Below are 11014 nucleotides of genomic sequence, written 5' to 3'. Positions count from 1 at the left end.
GCCCACACTGGCATGCAATTTAAAACTTATGAATTGTTTATTTTTGGAATTTTTCATTTAATATTTTCAGACCACAGTTGACCATGGGTGACTGAAACTTACAGAAAGTGAAACCACGGATAAAAGACCGCTGTTGCTACTGCTTAGTTGCTTTAGTCATATCCAGCTCTGTGTGACCCTATGGACTGCAGCAAGCCAGGCTCCTCTGTCCATGGGATTCTCCAGGCAAGAATACTGGAGAGGGTTGCCATGCCCTCTTCCAGGGGATCTTCCTGACCCAGGGATCAAACCCAGGTCTCCCTCATTGCAGGCAGATTCTTTACCACCCGAGCCACCAGGGAAGCCCAAGAATAGTGAAGTGGGAAGCCTTTCCCTTCTCTAGGGTAACTTCCTGACCCAGGAATTGAACTAGAGTCTACTACATTGCAGGCAGATTCTTTACCAGCTGAGCTACCCAGGAAGCCCCAAAGGGCTACTACTGCATATTTTATAAGTATATATATGTGTGTGTCTATGTGTGTGTATGTGTGGGTGTGTGTATGTCAGGCATGTGTGTGTATACATATATATATATATATGTAATTAAAAATAAATGATGCAGGCTCTCAGTCTAACTCCCTACTTTTCAAGTGCTCAAAAGTCACAGACAGAGAATATTTCTATTGAAAAGCACTGATCTATACAGCTACTGGAGATGCCTTGTATGTGAAAGATGAAACTAACACACACACACATACACACACACACAAAGCCAATAACTCACCCATTCTTTCTTGCAGAACAATTTATTGAGCATTCCTCATGTGAGAATCACTAGGCTAGGAATTTGGAATCCATAGGTTAAAACAAAACATTCCCTGCATTCAAGGAGCTCACAAGAACAGTAAGAAATAATGACTATAAAGAGTTGATCAAACACCAAATACTTGGGTATTGGGTATTGGGTCCAACTATCAGAAATGCACTTAGTGATGAAGAAGAAAACAAAAAACAGTAACCAAGTTCGCTCTGCCTTCAAGGGGCTTACAATCTGGCTAATGACACACAGGGCTTCCCCGGTGGCTCAGCAGTAAAGAATCTGCCTGCCAATGCTGAAGACGCAGGTTCTATTCCTGGGTTAGGAAGATTCCCTGGAGAAAGAAACGATAACCCACTCCAGTATTCTTCCTTGGGAAATCCCATGGACAGAGAAGCCTGGTGGGCTACAGTCCATGGGATCACAAAAGAGTCAGACACGACTGAGCAGCTAAACAACAAAAATGACACACAACACAAGAGTAAGAAGTAAAATGTTTTAAGTGGCAATTAATATTTGAGACTATGTCTTCAAACTGAGACCCACTGAGTTTGATGTGGAATTATTTCTTCCATTTTGTGTTTTCATTGGAATGATAATCTAAAAAATGCATTCTAATTAATTTCTGGATAAGCATCTTAAAACTAAATACCACCAATGAATTTTCATTCTGGCATCTGCTGTTGGTGTTCTCAATCATGCATGTACTACGTGAAGGCCTACATAGTTTGCTAAATAAATAAAGTCTGAAGGGGTTGGGGCAGGGGAGGTGAGGATGAATTGAGTCATTAGAGAACACAGGGTAGGGCTTCCCAGGTGGCACCAGCGGTATAAAGAGCCCATCTGCGAATGCAGGAAACATAAGAGACAGAGGTTCAATCCCTGGGTTGGGAAGATCCCCGGGAGGAGGGCATGGCAACCCACTCCAGTATTCTTGCCTGGAGAATTCCTAAGGACAGAGGAGCCTGGTGGGCTACAGTCCACAGGGTCACGAAGAGTCGGACACGACTGAGGCGACTTAGCATGCATGCGGAACGCACGGTAGCAGAGGTATCCAAAAGCGCCCGCGCTACAGTGGTTACAGTCACCACCATGTTGAGAGTGAAGGCGACGCGTGCATCCTGTCTCTGTGGAGCTCCTATACGGCCTGTTCTCCACTCCTGCAGTCTTTGGGTACAGCTTAAACATTTGATTTAGAATTCGGGAACTTCACAATGCTAATCACATCTTTAAGAGAACAAAAAGAAGTTATTGTGACACTTCATTAAAACTGACATTTGAAGATTATTTACTGGTAAGAGTTTTCATCACGTATGAAGTCTGATTACCTTGAACCAGCAAACGAAGCTTTGATGGTAATTTTTAATCTACATTTTAAAAGGACACGTTCTATATTAATATAAAACAGAAACAGATTAAATAAGAATAGAATCTGAGGCTACATCTTTTATACTCTTAAATCCAACACTGGCAATGTAATTTCAACAATACAATATCGTTTGCAAAATAATTCAATGTTGTTCCTTTTAATTTCATCAACTCTGTTGCTCACATTTAATATTTTCTCATTGGCTTTGGTTTTATAATTTGTGAACTTTGTAAGTAAAAGTGTTTGTATTTTGTACTGTGTTCCTACATACATACTGCTGCTGCTAAGTCACTTCAGTCGTGTCCGACTCTGTGCGGCCCCATAGACGGCAGGGATTCTCCAAGCAAGAACACTGGAGTGGGTTGCCATTTCCTTCTCCAATGAATGAAAGGGAAAAGTAAAAGTGAAGATGCTCAGTCGTGTCCGACTCTTCGCGACCCCATGGACTGCAGCCTACCAGGCTCCTCCGTCCATGGGATTTTCCAGGCAAGAGTACTGGACTGGGGTGCCATTGCCTTCTCCGCCTACATACATAAGTGAAATGTTTAATAAGGATAACCTAGGTTAACACTGGGCTTACCAGGTAACTCAGCTGGTAAAGAATCCACCTGCAATCCAGGACACCCCAGTTCAATTCCTGGGTCAGGAAGTTCCCGTGGAGAAAGGATAGTCTTCCCACTTTAGTATTCTTGGGTTTCCCTCATGGCTCAGATGGTAAAGAATCCACATGCAATTCAGGAGACCTTTCGATCCCTGGGTTGGGAAGATCCCCTGGAGGAGAGCATGGCAACCCACTCCAGTATTCTTGCCTGGAGAATCCCCATGGACACGGTGGGAGAGGAGCATGGCAGGCAACAGTCCACAAAGAGTCAGACACGGCTGAGCAACTAAGCACAGCACAGCACAGGTTCACACTATTCAGACCAGTCAGCTTTGCTACCACTCATCCTATGGTGTCTTATTAAAGAGAGTGCTCATTAAGAAGCCAATCCTTCTCTTCTCTCCTTTCTATCTAGATGTGGAAGGCCTTGGACCTCTCTCTAGTGAGCCACAGAGGAATTGAAATCACAAATACACATTTAAATCGTTCCATATATTAAATATACTACCATATTTCAAGGGCTTCCCTGATAGCTCAGTTGGTAAAGAACCTGCCTGCAATGCAGAAGACCCCAGTTCGATTCCTGGGTCAGGAAGATTCACTGGTGAAGGGATAGGCTACCCACTCCAGTATTCTTGGGCTTCTCTTGTGGCTCAGATGGTAAAGAATCCACCTGCAATGCAGGAGACCTGGGTTCAATCCCTGGGTTGGGAAGATCTCCTGGAGAAGGGAAAAGCTACCCACTCCAGTATTCTGGCCTGGAGAATTCCATGGATTAGATAGTCCATGGGGTCACAAAGAGCTGGACACGATTGAGTGACTTTCACATACCATATTTCAAAAGTACAAAGATGCCGTTCTGAGTAATAAAAGGCCAATTTTGTAAAGACTTTACTCCTATGGTAGCCTTTTTTTATTATGGATTTTCTTAATCAAATCGATACTAAAATTCAACTTGTAAGCCTGTGTGAACCACTGTCATAGTCCTAAATTACTGCGGGATTCAGAGAAGAACGAGATCACCGTGAGCTGCCGAAATCAGGAGGAAGCATCACAAAAGAAGAAGGACATAAGTTGGGCCCAGAGAAAAAGGAAACCAGAAAAGGGACAGTTTCTTAAGTAAAACCACAGAGGAGGACAGTGTGAGTTAGGTAAGAGATGGATATGGTAGTTCTGGGAGTAGTAGGTTCAAAAAACACACTGCAAATGCTTGGCTAACAGAAATCTCTACTACAGAGTACTCTTGACTGCAAGGGGCAGAAATTCAATTTAAGAAATTCAATTTATTGCTCATATAACATAATCCCAGAAAAATCAGTGATAAAACAGCCTTGAGAATGCATGGGTGCAGGAACTGAAAAACTGCAATGCTCTTACTACTTGCTCCCTACCCACCACGTGCATGCATACACATACTCACGCACTCACACATGCATACATGCACATCTTTTCTTTACAGGTTGATTTATTCTCTCAAGCTGTCTTTCCCATCATCTAAAATCTAAACCACTTGGTAGCTCCAAGCTTAAGGCTTAAATCCTTAAAGGTGTAAGGCAGGGAGTGGCAAGAGTTAAAAATGGAAAGATAATAAAGCTAGGCTAGGTCCAGTATCTGAGAGAACCTAGGTGTCACACTAAGGAGCTTTGGCTTTTAGAGTCAAATCTAGCCTAAGCTCAGTCAGAAATCTAAAACCTGTGTGAAGAAATGTATTTATTTAAAAAATTCCTGAGCTGTAGCTTGCTCTGATGAAGTTACTGCAGTCACCCATAATCAGGCTGAGTGGCTCACAATTTCCCTGTTTGAGAACAGTCCTACTCCAGAAGGGCAGACACCTGAGCCAAGATGGTACCATCCCAATACCCTACCTACCTGCCACAGATAAATGGTTCATGGGTATACACCTTACCTAAATCAGAGTGCAGTTCAGGGATACTCAGTTTTAAATATTTACATTTTGATTCAAATACCCAGGGAAATCTTAAAGGAAATATTCAAATACCCAGGAAATCTTCCTCAATCCATGCTGGGACACAGGGTACAACTTTGCAAAATTAACAGAATACAGATGAGTCCCACACTGAGCTTGTATTTTGCAATAGAGCAGCAAGGGGATCTGGGCCAATGATTCCGATCAATGGAACTGGATCCATTTAAAGAAGAGATTTAAGTACATAAAACAGAAGGGGAAAAAAGTAGAATATCTATGAATAGAATTCAGAGGCACCACAGAGTAGAAAGGGGAACTGAGTAACAGAAGAACAAAGGAGGAATGTCTCAATAGACTTTTCAAGTAGATCAAAACAGTGGCATCTACTGAAAAAGCTATAGAAAGAACCTTATGACCAAAAAGGCAATGAGAATTCAGTTTCCTGATTGAATTTAACAGGAGAAATCTACATATAGGAGAGAAAGGAGACACAGAGTTTTTGATTTCTGCCAAAACGATAAGTAGAAATAAAAATACAGAGACTCCACTCTACATTCTTACTTTTTTTTTTCAAATTCTTACTTTTTATATGGAAGGGATACAGATAATCTGTACTTCCTGCTGGGAAAATAAAAGAATGCATGATGCAGCACACTCTGTCACTCCTCTCTCTAACCCTCATCTTCCAGTACCCAGCTCTCTCAAGATGAATGAAGGAATCCAAGAGCAACTGTAGTACTGACATTCATTTCAATGGAAAAAAAAAAAAAAACAAGCTTTTGCCCTGGAAACTTCACTTCCTGCATGTAAGTATGGGATGTATATTACAAGACTATGGGTTTTGAAATCAGACCTACATTCAAACCCTGGTTCCACTCCTATCTAAATGACTATTAGCATTTCACCTTTCAAAGCCTCCATTTATCTGGGGAGAGAGGAAGGAAGAAAGAGGAGGTGGAACTAGGGAAACTTGAACTCAGTTGCTAGAGATGAGAGGAAGATTAGATAAAATTATTCCTGCAAAGAGTCTGGACATTAGTTATGCTCAACTGACCCCCATTCTCCTAAACAATGCCCCATAGTCACTGGGCCACAGATGTACAGTGGACCTAAGAGGGTCTCTACCCTCTAAGATTAAAGGAGACCATGCTGTGGGACTCCAAATCACAGGGTTGGTTCCCTGTAAGGATTTGTGGACACAGTCCCTTAAAAATCTTTCCCATGTGGAATACATTGGAGACTCATTAATTCCTAGACTACCATTCACACCAGTGATTCAGACTCCTTCCTTATAACCACTCCTAAATGAGGCCTCTCCATCACCATTCTCCTAAATCCCAAAAGAGTTTTCTTTCTAAAGAGTTGCATAGCTCTAGATACTCTACAGTTCAATCCCATCTCCAGATGGTCATCATGCCTACCTTGGTCAAAAACTTCATCATTTCCTTAAGCAGTCATTTGCTCATAATATTTCTCCTTCCTTCTGTAGCAGTGAATACATCATTCTTTCTGGCCATAAACAACTGAACACCACTATTGTATATGGTGTATCCTCTCTTAAGAAAGAGTCCACCTTCCCCTCTAGAAGTTGGTGTGCCAACAGTGACGGAATCAGTTCATCAGAGTGATTCTGAGCACCTTTCTGACTAAGTGGCTTCTAAGCCAGGTCTGCTGTCCAGCCCAGAGATTCTGTGAACTAGTCAATGCAGTGGAGATATGCCAAGGCAACCTCCAATGAGTCATGTCCTTGTATAGTTTCCTCCCCTTAAGTTTGGGTAGAACACGTGCCTTGCTTCTAATAAATAAAAGATGGCAAAGGTGATGGATGTCACTCTTGATTAGATTGTTATATGAAAAGGTGATGTCACGTTACTCCCATACCGTATGGGAGCAAAAGACTCTTTCTAATCGGCTTTAAATAGCAGATGCCATGCTGTAAGAGGGTCACTCATGCCTGTGAGAGAGTCACATGGCAAAGAACAGCAGGCAGGATCTAGGAGCTGGGAGTGGTCTCTGATAGCCAACAAGAAAATGGCAACCTCAGTCCTACAATCACAAGGATATGAATTTTACCAACAACCTAAGAAAGCTTGGAAGCAGGTCTCTCCCGAGTGAATCTCTCATAACACAGCAGCACTGATGAACACCTGGTGAGATCCCTGAACAGAGGATCCAGTTGAGCCACGTGTGAACTCCTGAGCAATGAAACTGAGATCCTAAGTATGCATTTTTTAAGCTGCTAAATTTGTAGTAATGTGTTACAAAGCAACAGAAAACAAACTGAGTCAATAATGTCTACTAAGTTTATGTAATACTTAAAGTAACTAAAGTTAATTTCGATGATTTGCTACCAAATATCTTCAGTGATATTTGAGTGATTTGAATCTTATTCTTCTAGTGGCCAATTCAAATTCCACTCATCACTATTCCATTCAAACTACACTAGTCTACACCCATCTTCTTACCACAGATTCTGTGGAAACGCAAAGAACATATCATTTCCAGTAACCTCGACTTTTCTCAATCTCACCATCAGTCTATACTCTCTCTGGTGCAGCAAAGAATATGAAGAATGGGAGTTTTCTTCTTTGGGTGTTCTAAACAGAATTAATTATAGTAAACAGCAAGTCACCCTTGAATAGTCACTTCTTTTTCAATATTTCACATTTTTTTTAAATTTTATTTTATTTTTAAACTTTACATAACTGTAATATTTCACATTTAAAAATGATTTTAATGAGCTCTCATAAAACATACATTTGGGGGAAAGAACAGTTTTATGTATACACACACACACATGCACATATATATTAACCTAATACAGTAGAGAGCTCCTGGTACCATCTGCTTATTCAAAAATACTGGAAGTACTTTCATCAAATACATGAGAGCTTGTTTAAGATTACATATTATCAATACTATTGTCTATGAAATTGCAAAGATTTCTTCTGCATCCTGGATAATGTGTTCCACTTTTAAATCTAATAATTTGATATCAAAAGTCTATCACCTTGGCTCTTACAAATCATGTGGGCAATTACTCCCAAAAATTCTGGTGAAATTTGAAGGAGAGGTTTTCTGGGAGCATGAAGAAAAAGTCATAAAAGTATTAATACCTTCCCTACAGAAGAACAAATTGCTATCCTTTTTCTTTTTATATATATATATATATATATTTTAATTTTATTTTATTTTTAAACTTTACAATATTGTATTGGTTTTGCCAAATATCTAAATGAATCCGCCACAGGTATACACGTGTTCCCTATCCTGAACCCTCCTCCCTCCTCCCTCCCCATACCATCCCTCTTTCTTTTTGTTGATTTATCAAGAAAAGAGGTCTACACAGAAAGAAAAGACTAAATAACTGCATAAACTCTCTATTTAAAGAAGCAGAGCTAATATAAGAAAGTGGGTGTCCTAACACCCCAAACAACATGTACCTTAATTGATACTAGCTGCTTATATAGTGGACTTCCATTACTGTTCTCTGTCAATACTCTCTTCAAAAATCACATTCTGAGTTCTCTCACCAGTGAGCCTGATGATCCTCAAGCTTAACAACTATGCTGATAAACTTCAAAGCAGCTCTGATCAATAAAAGGGCAGCATGCAGTTGATAAGGGGGCAAAGGGATGTGTGGGATATGGACTGACTGCAAGAATGGACACCCCTCAGAGGTGGGTATAACTGATTTAAAACCAGTTACTAGAGTCATGGTTCTCCCCAACCAGCAGGCAAAATAGGACTATATTGACTGGCATAAAATCTACCCGCACATCTACCAAGTTCAGCGTTTTAAACATCTAGGAAAGTTTGGGGCTTCCCTGGCAGTCCAGTGGTTAAGACTCCACACTTACATTTCAGGGGGTGCAGGTTTGATCCCTCATCTTGTAAATTCAGTATGCTCTGAGGTGGAGCCAAAAAAAAAAAAGCAGGTTTACATAAACATCTAGGAAAGTTTAATTTATGGAAATGTCATAACATAGCCATGGGAGCAGCTTGCCATTGTGAACAGGATACAGGAAATATAGATGTTATCCTCAGCTTCACACTGATTCACTGGTGTGTGACCTTGGGTCTATCAGTGTACCTGCTGCCTCCTTCTAAAAATGAGAACGATGTATCTTCCTACCTATGTCTCAAATGTTTTGAAGAATCACCAGAAAAGATAACAGTTATAATCACAAGCTAGGAAACAACAGTATGTATCTGTGGATACCTGCAATAAAAATTAAGTATGATGTCTTTGTTGAAAGGAAAGGGTTTCAAACAATAAAAGCTCCCACTAACTTAATACTCATATAAATTACATTTTTAAAACATTCTATGGAAGCAAAAATAAAAAGCCATATTTGGATGTAATAACAAAAAATGTCCATGACTACAATATTTCACTAATGAGAAGGTACAGATGCTACATACAGAAGGATTTTATGATGTCCATATGCTTCTCAAATGACTCTCCTTGTTAGCTACTTCTCCGTATCACTATTTAAGAATAACCTACACCTTCCCCACTGAGCAAGTATAAATTACAATATAATATGTTGTAATATTTAAACAAATTCAAAATAGAAGTAATGCTAATAAAAAGAAATGAAAACTTTGCAACCCTAAAACAACCTTCAACACAGAGATTAATATAAATGTGAACTATGTATATCATTTAAACTAGTTAATTAAAAAGGTTATCTGGTCAGTTACCTTCATGATTTAAAACTCCTTAAAACCCAAATATTATCCAAATACATGACAAATATACACAATAAGTATTTACAGATGGTGCCAGTAACTTCACAAAGCAACTCTGTCTACTATAATAATGAACATAAAACAATTACAACAGTCTGCAACAATTTATAAAACAACCTTTTTAATTTCAGAAGAGCCTTTCTTATTTTTACAGAAGATAGCCGTTTAATACGCCACTCTCCAGCCAGAGTTATTTGGTCTGATTTTTCCAATAAAGACCAGACCAATAGGCTGAATCAATTGCAGAAGGAGAGAAACAAGAAGACTGAAGGAAGAAAAGAGAAGCAAAACCCCACCTCCCTCCTAACCTTAAACTGGTACCTAGCTTAAAACTCTCAACTTCCTTCTGCACAACCATGTATGCATCTAACGGTGTCCAATCTGTAGCTGGGATGACCGATTCAGGAAGAGAGAGGGGAAAGCATCTCTCCCTCTAGCTGGCAGGCTGATATCAAAAGTCAGATTCAGGATTCCTACTCTATATGCACCTGTGAGACTGAAACACACATGAAAACATTCACTTTTTCCCCCACACAGAAAATAACATATCCCAAGAAAATGCTTCTCTTCTTGAGATTTGCCTCATTCAAACAAAATGGATGAAAATAAATTACAAGAAAACTTTACAACTGCAAAATTATTGTCCTTTTGAAAATATAATATTCTTATTAAACATTTTAAATACAAATGCCTTCCAAAAAAAAAAAAAACAAACAAATGCTTTCCAGAAGGCATGTCAGTGATTTGATGTTTGAGTAATTAAATTGATCCAAACTGGAACAGTGGTTTAAAAGGAAAAGAAGGACTAATTATCTGTGGTAAAAAGCAAATATCACAATAATTTCCATAATAAACATCCAAAGTACCAAAGAGTAGTTCAAAAGATATCCCTTCCAAACATGATAATTTTAATTGTCCTCATTTACCAACTGCAACTTATTCTGTACTGCTATTAATTATGGGATTTAAAAGATTTCTAGAACATCAGAAAATAACATCCAGACCTTTTCAGATGTCTAAGGATTTTCTTTCCAAATAATTTATTTTTCTTTAATATAGATTCTCTATGTACCTATTCCCTTTTCCTAGATGTCCATAACTGCCAGATTTGAAAACATTAATTGTACTCCAAATACCTGTAATTCCTAAATCTTACCTTTATGATAAATCTCAGCACTTCAAGAATATTTGTTGAATAAGCATTGTTATGCCACTTGGGGAGGGAAAAAAAAATTAACTCTTCATTTTCTTTTCCAGTTAAACTTTTAAAGCCCTTCTTACCTCACTCCCACATTTTACATATACCCATGCATTACTACACACAACACAGACATACAATGGGGTCTGTGTAGATATTTCATTTCTCACAGATTTCAAAATGTTAGTTACTTAATCTAAAAGTTCCTTTCAGGAGATTATACACACCTCCCCGGCAGGGGAAACAAACACGAAGGATCTTCCGGAAATTGGAGCATGGGAGACTCTGCGGAATCTGCAGTTCCACAGCCCAGGAACAGCGTCCTCGGCTCCCGCAGCCCCTTCTCCTCTCCCCTGTCCCGCTCCGGT

The sequence above is a fragment of the Bubalus kerabau genome, chromosome 8 (assembly GCF_029407905.1).
Source record: "Bubalus kerabau isolate K-KA32 ecotype Philippines breed swamp buffalo chromosome 8, PCC_UOA_SB_1v2, whole genome shotgun sequence".
Lineage (NCBI taxonomy): Eukaryota > Metazoa > Chordata > Mammalia > Artiodactyla > Bovidae > Bubalus > Bubalus kerabau.
This window is presented reverse-complemented; position numbering follows the sequence as displayed.